Source organism: Bos taurus, chromosome 19 (genome assembly GCF_002263795.3).
Source record: "Bos taurus isolate L1 Dominette 01449 registration number 42190680 breed Hereford chromosome 19, ARS-UCD2.0, whole genome shotgun sequence".
Classification (NCBI taxonomy): domain Eukaryota; kingdom Metazoa; phylum Chordata; class Mammalia; order Artiodactyla; family Bovidae; genus Bos; species Bos taurus.
In genome coordinates, this window is record NC_037346.1 from 53,887,386 (window position 1) to 53,901,016 (window position 13,631).

The following is a 13,631-nucleotide window of genomic DNA, read 5'->3' on the forward strand; positions in this document are numbered from 1 at the left end:
CCAGCGCAGGTCCTCTCTCAGGCCCGGATGTCCCTTCTCCCTTCTCATGGTCACCTCCCCAGTAGTCTTCCTGCTATCTCTCCCACAACCCTTCACTGCCACCCACCTCCAGACCAGACACGCTGGGCCACCTCCTGTCTTTTATCCCTCTCTGTACCCTTCACTGCTGCTTCCTGTGTCTGCACTCCGATCCCTACGCACCGCCTCAAGCCCAGCAACGAAATATCCAGAAATCAGCATCTGTGTTCCCCCCACCCCCAGCATCTCTTTGGTCCACTCAGGCTGGCTCGTGTCCTCACTGCACTTGTCAAGGTCGCCAAAGAGCCACCCCATCATCCCATCCTGGTCTGCACCAGCATTTGACTCCGCTGGTCCCGCCCTCCCCTCAGACCCACACCCGCTCCCAGGGCTTTTCCCTTCCACATCAAGCAATTCTCTGTGACCTCAGCTGGCTGTCCTACAATTTAACTCAATTCTGATACTGTCTGCCTGGAGATCTCACAGGTTAAGGGCTCAGTCCTATGAGACTGTCCCCCAGTTCAGATACCAATCATAAGCAGTAGGTCCCCTGGGGTCACCCACAACTTCTGTTTCCATGACCTGCTCCCCCTTGGATTCAGTTATTCATCAGAACAGCTAACAGAAGTCAGGGAAACACTGACATTTATCAGTTTATTATACAATGGATGGATGGATGTGCTAGTTGCTCAGTTGTGTCTGACTTTTTGCGACCCCATGGACTGCAGCCCACCAGGCTCCTCAGTCCGTGGGATTCTCCAGGCAAGAATACTGGAGTGGGTTGCCATTTCCTTATCCAATGCATGAAAGTGAAAAGTGAAAGTGAAGTTACTCAGTCATGTCCGACTCTTCACGACCCCATGGACTGCAGCCCACCAGACTCCTCTGTCCATGGGATTCTTCAGGCAAGAATACTGGAGTGGGTTGCCATTTCCTTCTCCAGTGGATCTTCCCAACCCAGGGATCGAACCCAGGTCTCCCGCATGGCAGGCAGATTCTTTGCCATCTGAGCCGCCAGGGAAGAAAAGGACATGAAAGGACACAGATGGACAGCAAACGGAGAGACACACACGGCGTGCGGTCTGGGAGGGTTGCCAGCACAGGAGCTTCCATCACCCTTGGGGTGGTCACGGCCTAGAAACTCTCCAGACCCTGCACTTCGGGGATTCTTCTGGAGGCTCCCTCACGCAGCCATGACGGGTCATTAACTCCATTCCCAGCCCCTCTTCCCTTTCCGGAGGGTGGAGGATGGGCCGCACATTCCTGGTTCCCAGCGGCTGGTCTTTCTGGTGACCGGTCCCCAGACAGAGTCGCCTGGGTGACTATCGCCCAGGAAATTCCAAAGGCTTTAGGAGCTCTGCGTCAGGAACCGGGGTCAAAGACCAAATATTAGAACAAAAGATAATCTGAGTGCTCTTATCACTTAGGAAATTACAAGGGTTTTAGGCACTCTGTGCCAAGAACTGGGGTTAAAGACCACCACATATGATAACACATAATATATAGTACTACTAATAAATACATATATATATTTCTATTACTTTGCACCATTCACCCTTCACCATTTCTTTTTTTTCCCTTTTTTATGGCTGCACCTTGTTGCTTGTGGCAGCTTAGTTCCCTGACCAGGGATTGAACCTGGGCCCCTGGTGGTAAAAGGGCCAAGTCCTAACCACTGGACAGCCAGGGCATTCCCATCCCCACCCCCCTATTTCAAACACCGTTAAAGTGAAGACAGACACAGAGAGCAGCATTCTGTTATAAACGGTACAAAGTACAACGCATGGGAGGCACCCCCACTCCAGTGCTCCCCGGGGTTTCCCACGAACTCAGCCCAGGGCCAGCATCACCATCCAGGCAGCTGACCCCTAAGATTGTGTGTTTGGGCATTGGCATGGCAACCTAGCCAGTACCCATGACTGGCCTGATTTCTGGGATATTCTCCCCATTTAAGGAGTGAGGTCCCGTCCTGTGGTCACACGCAGGGGACGTCAGCCAGGGCCCAGGCTGATGGCCGAGATTGGCACACACTTGGTCACTTGGTGCCGATGTGTCCCCGGAACCCAGCAGGACGGGGGGTCCAGTGTCCACCGTTCCCACGTTCCCAGCCGTGCCTTGTCCATGAACAGCCATGGCTCCAGGTTCCCCCCCAGCCCCAGGGGAGTCCTGTTTGTAGTTAACACTCCGTCTGCCTCCTGGACCAATGATGGTCCCTCAGTGACCGCTTGAAGGCCTCCATCCCTTGGAGCACCCAGGAACCTCTCATGCGCTCTGAGACACATCACTACCTGTGTCCGTCTCACCCCTATAAGGTTGCCCTGAGGTCCAGGTTAGGATCAATAGGACAAGCCTGTGTGGACTTAAAGGCCCTCTCCAGAGGGACTCTGGAGAGATGTGGCCTGAAGCAAGAGCTTCCAGCGTGCGCTTCCAGACAGAGACAGCAGAGAATTCTTGGTGCGGGTTGGGGCATGTTGGGACTTGGTGCACATTGAGTTGGGAAATAACTGACCCAAGACCAGGGGTAGAAAGGTCAGAAAAGCAAAATGGCAGATCTGGGGTCAATATTAGTACTCTCTTGAGTCAGAATGTTCCAGAAATCAAGAGGGCTGCCTCCCCCAGCAACAGGCTCCCCGTGGACGGACACTCAAGGAGAGACTGGCTCCTCCTGGGAATACGGAGCCTGCTAGGATGCTTTGGACTGCAGGGACACGAAAAACCAAGTCCTCCTAGCTTAAACCTCGAGGGGCAGTGATCCACAGTCCTGGGAAGGCTCCTCCACCAGAGGGGCGGCCCTGAGAGGTGCCCGCTTGCTGGGAACCCACTCCATCCTGCCAGGCTCTCCTGTGTGACGGAAAGAGAACTTTAAGCTGCTCCCAGGGCTTGTGCTGCTAGGTCCAAACCCAACAGAAAAGGAATCTAGTGCCAGCCAAAGAAAAAGTCCAGAATTTACATCTCCTGGGGCCCGTCTGGCCAGAGTTGGGATCTCTGTCGTGAACTACTGTGGCCAAGGGGCTGAGGCATTAGTGAACCAATCAAGGCTCACCCCCCGGGGTGGAGCTGGGTCCACAGGGGAAGTGGATGGTGGGGAGGAAAGCAAGAAATGTCCACTGTAGGAGGGGGCTGGGGGCCACATTCTAGGCGTACAAGCACCAGAGCACACCTGTAGCAGCACTCTGTGTCCATAGGCTAAGTCGCTTCAGTCGTGTCTGACTCTCTGTGACGCTATGGACTGGAGCCTGCCAGGCTCCTCTCCAGGCAAGAACACTGGAGTGGGCTGCCACGCCCTCCGCCAGGGCGCCTTCCCGACGGGGACTGAGCCTGCATCTCATCTCCTGCGTTGGCAGGTGGGTTCTTTACCACTATTGCCACCTGTGTCCGTATAACAGAGGTTTAATGAATGGTTGTTGAATGAATAAATGAAAGAAAGGAAGGACAGAGGGAGCAAGGAAGCAAAGAAGCGGGGGCAAGAGAGGGAAGAAAGGGCAGAGCCCAGGGCATGTGGCTGACGCAGCTGGATTAAGAGGAGAGAGTCCCTGGGACTTCCTGGTGGTCCAGTGGCTTAGACTCTGTGCTCCCAAGGCAGGGGGCCCAGGTTCCATCCCTCATCAGGGAGCGAGACCCCGTGTGCCGCAACTAAGAGTTCAAATGCCGCAATGAAAGGATTCTGCATAGCATCACTAAAGACCTGACAGCCAAATACATAAATATTAAAAAAAAGAATTAGTGGGGGTTCCCAGTGGCAAGGAGAAAGTTCCTCCTGAGCAGCGGCTTAAGTCTGCTCTTCCCTGAGGGGAAGCCAAGCCAAAGGCGGAGAATGAAGCAGGAAGGTGGCAGCCGTGGAAGGCAACTGCTCAGACCACCGAGCTGTGGTGCGGGGCCCAGGCAGAGTGGGCAGAAGCGACCTGCAGATGAGGTGCGCTGACCGGGGCTGCTCTCGGGAGAGCCGTGGCCCGACATTCCTCTGACTTCCTTCCTGGCAAACTTGGCAGACGGGAGGTGGACTCTTGAATCAGAGAGGGGTGGGGCAGGTGTGAGAGACACCCCGCCAGGCTGCTGTGTGGGGAGACCAGGTGGGGGATGGGCTCCATTCCCTCTTAGCCTGTGACCTCAGCGACCCCCGCCCGGACCCCCACCCCTCCGGGCAGGCCTGTAACAGGCGAGGACCCATGGCACCTGAGGAGGCCTCGGGGACCCCGGGTGGACCTCAGAGAGCCTCCCGCTCCGGCCGCTCTCCTGGCCAGGACACGGCCTGTTCCCAGAACACCGCCTGCCCCAGAGGCCATTCACCCTGGGCGGTCAGGCTCAAGGGCAGGGGCCCAGCCCAGGAGCCAGGGGTGAGGACTGAAAGGTGCCAGCTGGAAGGCCCCGCGTGCCCACTAGGGCTGCCGGAGGGGGACGCCAAGGGTGCTCAGGGACACGGGCCTGCAGGTGAGTGAACTGACTGAGGGGAGCCGGACGCCAAATGGGGAGCACTCAGGCGGTGGCACTGCACGCTGGCCTCGGGGTTCCCCCCAGGGTGAACTAGGCGGGTCTGGGAGGACGGAGATCCCTGCTAACGACTTAGGGTGGACGAGTGTGAGCTCAGAAATGGCACCGCTGTGACTGGGGGACCCAGAGGTCTTCCACTTCCAGCTCTGGTTTGGGGGAGCAACTGGCCGGACGCCGAGCCACGTGCGCGCCTGAGAAAGGAGGCAGGGAGCCCCGAAGCCTGGCGAGGACCCGCTCCCCTGTGCTATTCTGTGCGTCCTTTTCTCACAAAGGTGGCTCCTTGCCTGCTGAACTTGATGACACAGGGACAGAGACAGGAGAGCTGGCCTGCTGCCACATGTGCAGGGCCCTGGGGTGAGAGAGTATTGAGGATTTCAGGAGGGTGACAGCAAAGCATTAAGCCTGGCACAGGGTCCTTCTGGGCACAGCCAGAGGGAACAAGAGGAGAAAAGTCCATGGTGGGGGAGCAAGGACAAGACAGCAGGCAACTCAGGGGCACACGTGATACAGAGCAAGGCCCTGAGGCCACACGCCAAGGGGCCTAAGGAGCCCTGGAGTCTGCCTCTCTGCACATCCTGTGTCTCGGTTCAGCCTCTGAATCACGCCCCTCCCACACCAGAGAGCTATCATGAGTCCCACCTGTCCGAGGGCAAGCCAGGCTTGGAGGTGCAGAGACTTGCAGAAGGGGCTAAGAGCTGTCTTGGGCCTGTATTCCCCTCCCCAGAGCTGTGGGGTCCAAGCCCTGACTCCCGTGCTCTAGATTCAAACATCAGCTCTGGCCTTTCCATAGCTCTTATGGCAAGTTACTCGGGCTCTCTGGGCCTCAGTTTCTTCATCTGAAAAACGGATCTTATATGAGTAGCTCCTACTCTCCACAGGGTGATTTCTCATAATACACAGAATGCTTAGCACAGCACAGGCAGATTCGTTGCCATCTGAGCCACCAGGGAAGCTTTATTATACAGTAAAGGACATGAGAGGACACAGATGGACAGCAACGGAGAGACACACACAGGGTGAGGTCAGGGAGGGTCGTGAGCACTGTCAACCTTGGGGTGGTCATAACCTAGACGCTCTCCAGACCCTGCACTTTGGGGATTTTTCTGGAGGCTCCCTCACGCAGCCATGATGGGTCATTAACTCCATTCCCAGCCCCTCTTCCCTTCCCGGGGGATGGAAAAGGGCATGGGCATGCAAAAGGCCCCTGTACGTGTCCTCCATTCGACCCATTGTGGTTCTTATCTGCTGAACTTCCTGCCCGGGTGCTGGCTCCCACCACACCCCCTAGCTTCTAAGTAGGTCCCGCTGCCATCCAGTAAACGGATCTCCACCTGCAGGAAGCCAGGCCACTGCCCACCACCCAGGTAGGACACACACACACACACACACACACACACACATTCTCCTGTGCCGGGCAGTTGCACCCCGTGGCTTTGGAGGAGCCGAAGCTGGGCCGTGAAGGTCTCCCTCTAGTGGCCCCAGAAACAACAGCTGCTCGCTTGTGCCTGAGCCGAACCCTCAGCAGAGGCAGCAGGAACTGGGCTTGACCCTGTCGCTGCAGCAGGAGGGACCCCAGCTCCCTCCCAGTGCCCACTCCAGTCTGGCTGGATGCCTGCCTTCTGTGCGTTTATTCATCTGCATGGCGGGAACCTACACTTTCCAGCAGCAGCCCAAGCCCAGGCTCAAATCTCAGAGTTGAAGGACAAGCCTGGAGTCCCAGGCTGGGTGGGAAGATGGGAGGTTGTGGGAGGAGGAGCGGGTAAAACAGGCTGCTAGCAGATACAGAGGGCCACCCCAGGATCACGCCAGATCTGGAGCATCAGAGGGAGGAGCATGGTGGTGGGACGGGGGGCAACGGTGTCCCACAGCCCAACAGGAGAGAAGAAAGGAGGGAAAAGCCGGCATCCCCTGGAGGCCAGAAACAGGAATGTTGGGAACTCTCTGCAGCTGGGCTTTGCTGGAATGGAAAGGAGGCTGGGGGCGCAGGGGAGGAAGAGATCGGCTGGGAGGAGCAGAGCTGCTGCCACACCGAGTGGGCACAACATGGACAAGTGAATGAAAGCGAGTGACCGGTGGGCTTTGCCATCCTTGTATCACACGAGCGCCTCCACCCTTCCTGACAACAGATTCCAAGGCACCTTCTCCCAACCTGCTGACTCAGACTCAGCGGGAAAGAAGGCCATGTGATAACCAGCAGACCAGGGAACTCAGAGATCAAGTCTGGAAGTCATCTGGTTCCCCGAGGCACCGTTGAACTGCCTGGGCAGGCCCTAGGCCTGAGATGCTGAGGCCTCCAGGTTCCAGGGCAGAAGGTACGGTGGCACTGTGGGGACTCAGGAGGGAGCTAATCCAGGCTCTGGTGACCTCAGCCGCTCCCACGTTCTCTGGGCCTCTGGTCCCGCTCTGGAGAGGAGGCACTCTGTCTCCGGTCTGCTTCAAAGCTGCTGCTGGACACAGACTGGGGCCCAGGCCGGGGACCTGCAGCTCCTGCCTTCAGCACGTAGCAGTCACTTGTCCAGCAGCCCTCTTTGCCTCTCTGAGACTTGGCTTCTGCACAGCCACATGGGACCATAAAAGCCTACAGGCTCTTGTGAGCATTTTTTCCCCTCTTCTTTTAAGAAAACTGTGGTAAAATACACATCCCATAAAAGTTGCCATTTGAACCATATTTAAGTGTCTTAATTCAGTAGCATTACATGCCCTCACACTGTTGTGCAAACATCACCACCATTAATTTCCAGAACTTTTGCAACTTCCCAAACGAAATCTCTATCCCCATTTAACACTAACTCTCCACTGCCCCCCTCTCTCAGCCCCGGTCCCCCACCAGTCTACTTTCTGTCTCTGTGAATGTGACTGTTCTAGATGCCTCATAGCTCTTGTCCTTTTGTTAGAGGCAGATTTCACCGGGTACAATGCCCTTAAGGTTCATCCATGTTGCAGCCCGTGTCAGAATTTCTATCCTTTTCAAGGCCAAATAGCATCCCACTGTATGGATGGACCACATGGTCCTGCAGGGTCATCTCTTATTTGATCCCATCCATAGGGCTGGTGCTTCTCAATGTTTCCATCTTACATCCCGGCTGGCAATAATAATAATGATGATGATGGGACTCCCCTGATGGTCCAGTGGCTAAGATTCTGAGCTCCCAATGTACAGGGACCAGGTTCAATCCCTGGTCAGGGAACTACATCCTTCATGCTGCAACCTGCTCTCCAGGTGGCCTAGGAAATAGTTGCTTCATCCCTTTGAAGTCCCCTGGGGAACCCTAACTGCTAGGCTGGGTCCTGACCCTGCCAGTCCCATCAGGGGAGACACAGAGAGACCACTTCTTCTGAGAAACAGATCCCGTGTGCTGCAACTAAGACCAAACACAGCCAAATAAATAAATACATAATTTTTTAAATGATGATGATGATATTTTTTGAGTTGATGCCTCAAAATATGTCTACCCAGAAGCTGTGAAAGTGACCTTATTTGGACAAAGGGTCTTTGAGGATGCAATTAAGTTAAGGATCTTGAATGAGGTCATCTGGATTAGGGCGCACCCTACATCCAGTGACACGTTTCCTGAGAGAGGGATGGGGTGGCGGAGCAGGACATTGAGCTCACCTCCTCTCACGAGTACACCCAAATCACAACTGCTGAACCACTCTTGAGAAAAAAGACTGTAACCTACCAAAAAAGATATTCTACATCCAAAGACATAAAGAAGAAAGCACAATGACAAGTATCCTTAAAAGAGACAAAAAAGAAGAAACTTCTCTGGTGGTCCAGTGGCTGCGACTCTGTGCTCCCAATGCAGGGGGCCCAGATTCGATCCCTAGTCAAGGAACTAAGATCCTGCATGCCAAGAAAATAGGGGGAAAAAAATAAAAAAGAAGGAGAAACCATAATGAAACTCACAATCCTTCTAAGAGACAGAAGAGGAGACAGAAGACGCAGAGGCAGAGAGACCTGAGACCGCAGAAGGGGCACAGAAGAGGGACGTGGCCACAAGCTAAGCAACCCCTGTGACACCAGAGGCTGGGAGAGATGAGGCAGGATGCTCACCTGGAGCCTTCGGAGGGAGCACAACCCTGCTGACACCTTGATTTCGGACTTCTGGCCTCCACAACCATGGAGAATCAATTTCCACTGATAAAAGCTGCGCAATTTGCGGTAGTTTGTTCCGACAGTCCCAGAAAACCAATACAGGGATTGTCCAAAGACAGCCCATTGCATGCCCTCAAGACCAACCTTTCTATTTAATAACCCAGTGTTTTTGTTCCCATTTCAGAGGCCATTGAGGCTCTGAAATGTTAAGTAACTTGCTCTCCAGGCGGCCTGGGAAGAAGTTACTTCATCCCTTTGAAGCCATCCTGGGAACGACTGGGAACATCCTAACTATTAGGCCCAGTCCTGACCCTGCCAGTCCCATCAAGGGAGACACAGAGAGACCACTTCTTCCGAGAAGGATGTCTTATGTGTTTTACAAGCATTCTGTTATTACGTTTACGGCCAGCTTTGGGGACATAAAATTGCAGCTGTATTGTGGGGACTAAATTTTATTTCCAGGGCTTTAAAACACAAACAATAACCTCATTAGTAGCTGAATATTGTCATAATTCTGAAGAATATAAATATTACCACAATAATAACTGTAAAATACCAAGAACCCATTGCATCAAACTTTGTGGGGGGAATAAATGTTACTTCTGGGCCCCCAAACATGAACAAATAATTCCACTCTGGCTGCAAAGGAGCCTCATACCGGAGAGTATAAAATGTGCTGGGTAGGTAACTATAAAGCACCAACACCAAGGGAATATTTCAAAACTGCAGTGGTGCAACTGGGAATCCATTTTATGCCTCTGACACACATGTAACAAACGATTCCCTTTGTAGGTAAATTTTCAATCATCCTGCTGACAAGAATTTTTTACTGCTGCCATTGTGAAGCTACAAAAGGCAAAAAGCAAAAGTCATTTCAGCTCCGGGAAAGGGAGAATGATAAAAATGCAGCTTCCCTGCAAGAAATCTATGGGGTGGATGGGATTAGGGTTGCAAGATAAAAGACAAGATGCTCAGGGGTTTCCCTGGTGGCCCAGTGGTTAGGAATCCTTCTGCCAACGCAGGGGACACCGGTTCGATTCCTGGTCCGGGAACTAAGATCCCACAAGCTGTGAGGTGACTAAGCCTGTACACCACAACTCCTGAAGCCTGTGTGCTCCAGAGCCCATGCTCTGCAACAAGAGAAGCCACTGCATCGAGAGAAACTAGAGAAACTAGTTGCAACTAGAAAACGCCTGCGCATTTCAGGTGAATAATGAATAACTATTAGCATAAGTATATTCCACACATCGCATACACTTATCCTAGCTGTTTATCTGAAATTCACATTTAACTACACACTCGGTCTCTTGGTTTATTTTACTAAATTTGACAACTTTTGGTGAGACCAAAGAACAAGGATGAATCTCTACCCCCGACAAGTGAATTCTTTTTTAAAAATTATTTTACTTATTTATTTTGGCTGCACTAGCTCTTCATTGCAGCACACGGGTTTCTCTAATTTCAGCACGTGGGATCTTAGTTCCCCAACCAGGGATCAAACCCCAGCCATTTCTACATTGGGAGTGCAGAGTCTATTATATACTGGACCACCAGGGAAGTCCTCATAAGTGAAGTCTTAATGTGAATAAATGCTGTGATGCCAGGAAATGCTCACAGGAGCAGGTGTTCGAAGGTGGCCAAGCAGGTGTTCTTGGTCTCAGTGGGTTTAACCGTGTCCCCAAGCTTTGAGGGAGGAGGAGCCAGGGGCGCTCAGGGGGCATCGACATTGTTTAGGTACAAAGGTAAATGGTCAAGAGAAGGTTGGATGGCATCACCGACTCAGTGGACATGAGCAGACTCCAGGAGATGGTGAAGGACAGGGAAGCCTGGTGTGCTGCAGTCCACTGGGTCGCAAAGAGTCGGACGTGACTGAGCGACTGAACAAAGAAGAGGAGAGGTGTGACCTTGATCAGGATTTAGAGACAGATTTCATGCAGGCTTCCCAACTCTGATGGGGAGCGGGGGTGTGCTGACTGCTGTTCCACAAGAGGGGAACGTAAGGACCGCAGCTCAGTCTCACAGGGGACCTTTCCCCTCAATTCCGGGGTGAGACTTCGCACTGAATGCTGCAGAGCCTGGTAACTTGGGAGGTTGTACCCTCAGTCCTGAGACGCTTTGCAACTAGACTTCGGAGCCACTTGAGAAAACCAGCCGCAGGCTTTTCGAAGCGGGGGCTGCTTTGGGGTCAAAAGTTGCATGATCCAGTGTTGATTAGTCACTCATTTGCCAAGCCCAGTAGCAAGTGGTTTTTGGTTGCTGCAAAAAAATCCACTTTCAGAGGCGGCCAGCTTTTCCCCTTTCAACAGGTGGAAGTTAGGAGAGGTGAACCCCAGGGACCCCAGAAAAGGCTCCCCAACAAGGGGGCTCTAGGGACAAGCTCCCGGGCCACTCTTCCCTGTGAGGGCCTGACTTGGGGTTCTGCTTAGTTTGGCTGTGGTGTGTCCAGCAGTGTGTGGATGTCAGCACGGAAGGAAAGACGCTGTCTGCAGAGCTCAGTGAAGATGCCCTCCCTCCCCCGGGACCTCCCATGTCCCCACTTTCCACTTCAGGCTGCACCCACAGGCTCGTGCGCCTCTATGGCACCCACGTCACTGGACACACAGGTCTCTGTTTCTGCTTTGGGGTTTTGTTTAATGTAAATAACGTGGAAATGTAATATACCCCAAATGCACCCAGAAGCCAACTGCTTCTCAGCACCTCCGCTGGCACCCTTGCATACCACTGCATCTCTTCCTAGGTGACCACCGTCTCTGTTCAATGGCCCCCCGACCCCCATCAGGACCTCCCTGTGGCCCCCAGGTGACCTACAAGGCCAACTCCCACCCCGTCGCTTCCCACCTTCCTGCTGGGTCCTCAGGTGTCCTGCAGTTCTGGGAACACACGCCCAGCACATCCTCCAGGGCCATTGCTCCCCAGGGCCCTTGCTCCAGCTGCCCCCCAGGTTTCCTACGTGGCTCAGCCCTCTCTGCCTCAAGGCCTGGCTCAATCACTGGGCCAGGTGCCGTTCCAGACGACCCTGGAACTTTATAACCCTGCCCCAACCCCCTTCCTCGTCCATTTAATCTGCTCTCCTTTTCCCTTCAAATACACTGGAATCCTTACTTCCTGGTGGCACAGTGGGTAAGAATCCACCTGCCAATGGCTTAAATCCCTGGCCCGGGAAGATTCCACATGCTGTGGAGCAACTGAGCCCGTGTGCCACAACTTCTGAGCCCACTCTCTAGAGCCCACGAGCCGCAGCCACTGAAGCCTGTGTGCCTAGAGCCTGTGCTGCACAGTAAGAGAAGCCACCACGCTGCAACTAGAGTAGGTCCCCACACACACACCCCGCCTTTCTGCAGCTAGAGAAAGCCCACATGCAGCAACAAAGGCTCAGTGCAACCAGCCAAAACAAAACAAAAAATCCTTTGAAAGCTGCCACCACACTTCCCCTCCGGCCTGGAAGCCCCTGCATCTCTGCTGCCACTGCTGCTGGTGACAACAACCCACAGCTGAAGGTGGGGTGGGGGTGGGGGGCGCTCCGTGTGCTTTGCATAAACACTACCCTGGTGGGAGTTTAAAGTCTGGAGCAGTCAGAAGAAGGGCCCTTTCTTCATCCCAGCAGGGGTGGCAGTGGGTGGGAGGGGGCTGTGGCCAAGGTGAGTGTCCTCAGGGCAGCCTGCTCCCTGGGGCTGGGAAAGGCTTGCAACGCCAGCCCGAGGACAGAGGGCCACTGCAGGGCCCTGGAGAAGGGGGAGAGCACAGGCCCCCACACTGGGCCTGGGAAGGTGGGCCAGAGGAGATTGGCCCCTGAAGCACAGAGGACAAATGCCCTCCCTGGGAGGGGGGGGTCCTAGGGGACCGACTCCACCCCAGAGCTGGCCCGTCTCCCAGAGGCCAGGTCACAGGGTGAACTGAAGCTTCAGGCCAGGGAGGGTGGGGATGGAGGCTTTGTCCCCAGATGCGGGGGCCTTCCTTCCTCTTTCTGGAAAAGGAGGGGCTGCCCTGCAGGCCCTGGGAACCTTCCCAGAAGTCTCCCCCGAGACCACTCCCTGCACCTGAGTGGCTGGCTGCAGGAGGGTGGAGTGGTCAGGGGCAAGCAGCACCCACCTCTTAGGGTGAGCCCCAGATCCCAGGGAGTGGGACGGGGAGGGCGTCAGCTCAGAGGGCAGCACTGCAACCTCAGCCGTGTCCCCTCTGCTGTGTCCCCACAGGGTGGAGGTGAGAGGCCCGGGTCCCCCAGAGTGGAGGTCACAGGGATCTCCTGTGAAAATCCCAGATCGCCTGTCTGGGAAACACTCTCTCCCCCTTTTATGCCCGACAGACCCTTGGAAGGAGACCTCCAAAGGGGCACCTCCCGCTCAAGGAACACCGGTCCCCCCACCCCCAGGGCAGGTGAGGAGCAGATTCATGGAGCTGAGCCCGGGCTGCTGGGCCACGTGGGGCAGTGGGGCTAGTAGGTACTGAGTTCAGGCCTGGCCAGGAAGGCATCTGGGCGGGTGGCGAGGTTGGGAAAGGAGGTCACGGGGCCACTCCTCAGCAGGCTGCACCCACCCAGGCAGCATCCTCCACTGGCCCCTGCTTTTCTCCCCAGTTGTCATGAGAATAGTCTTGCTATACCTGTCTAGGCATCACCTTAAAAGCAGGAGTAGCCTGGGACTCAACCACAAGAGGAGGGGGAGGACTGGGAGGAGGAGCAGATGGGAGACAGGGGAGGGGAGGGGGTGGCCCCAGGCGGGCAGAAGCTGGCACCCCACCCCATGTTCTGTTTTTACCGGAATCAAGGAGGGCCCCTGGGGTCTCAGCAGAGCTGCCTGCCGGTAAGTCCCTTCCCCAGAGGCCCCTCCAGCCCTCCCACAGGCCCAGCTGTGCCCGCCGCCCCAGCCTGGTGGGCCCCAGCCACCGCCCCTCTCCTGGCTCCTCTGCAGGTGGTCTCCTGCGGCCCTGAGGCCCAGGGTGGGCATCCAAGCCAGCTGGCTCTGCCCACTCCTTTTACCACCACCTTGGTTTCCAGGAAGCCAGACACTGATGCCCAGGCTTACGGGACACA